Consider the following 1130-nt stretch of genomic DNA (forward strand, 5'->3'; position numbering starts at 1 on the left):
CTACCAGGACAGCTCTGGAAAAATCATGGAATCTGACCCTGAAAGATGACTTTCTTGGTCCAGTAGACAGTAGCAACCATGATGTAAACAGAGACTCAAAAAACAATTAATGGCTGATCTTGAGGTCTCAGCCAGCAACTTTATATTTCTTCTTACAGAGTCTTCCAAGTGTTAAGACCTTTGTGGCCAGATATCTCACCATCCCAACAACCAGACCAAAACTGAAATGCCCCTGTGTGGCCAAGTGGCAGCCGTCTGCAAGTAAATGAGAACAACACCAAAATTATCAGAAGAATCACACAGCTCAGATCAACCCAAAATGTCTGACCTGAACAGAATGTTGTTTTTATTGGCAACCATTGCATTGTGAGTTGTTTCTTCCACATAGATATTAGACATGTATGTCATTAATTACCATGTCTTCTCTACCCCACTAAGCCCATCCTTTTTTTTTTTTTTTTTCCTTTCTTTCTTACTTGGGGTCCATAAAAGCTGCACTGTGTTTTCAACCTTTCTTTGATCCTTCTAAATATCCAGGCCTTCAGCAGCAGCAGATGAAGGCACATGTTGGGACTTGCAGCCAAGCATGGGGCAGAGCTCCGGGGGTCCTGTGGAAGTGCTGGGGAAAAGATGGAGTGACCTGGAGGGGCACAGGAACACCACAATAAGATCAACAAATCCAACTAACCCACTCCCATTGAGGCTTACAGAGACTGAGACTTCAGCTAAGGAGCAAGCATGATCTAGACCTAGGCTCTTTTCAAATATGAGGCAGATGGGTTCCTTGTTCTTCATATGAGCACTTGGAAAGTGGGTGGGGGCTGTTTTTAGCATGGATTCTTGCCTGCTTTTGGATTACTTTACCCTGGAAGCACTACCTTGCCTGACCTCAGGGGATGAGGATATGTTCAGCCCTTGTGTGACTTAATGTGCTGGGGAGGGTAGATATGGGGAAAAGGGGGCTTCCTTTTTCCAGCAGGAAGGGAAAAGGGGAAGGAGAAAAGAGAAGAAGGTGAAGGTGGAACTGGGAGGAGAGAAGGGAGGGGACACTCTTGGGATCTAAAATAAATAGATAGATAGATAGATAGATAGATAGATAGATAGATAGATAGATAGATAGATAGATAGAT

The sequence above is a fragment of the Psammomys obesus genome, unplaced genomic scaffold, assembly GCF_907164565.1.
Source record: "Psammomys obesus unplaced genomic scaffold, mPsaObe1.curated_primary_1811, whole genome shotgun sequence".
In the NCBI taxonomy this organism is placed as follows: domain Eukaryota; kingdom Metazoa; phylum Chordata; class Mammalia; order Rodentia; family Muridae; genus Psammomys; species Psammomys obesus.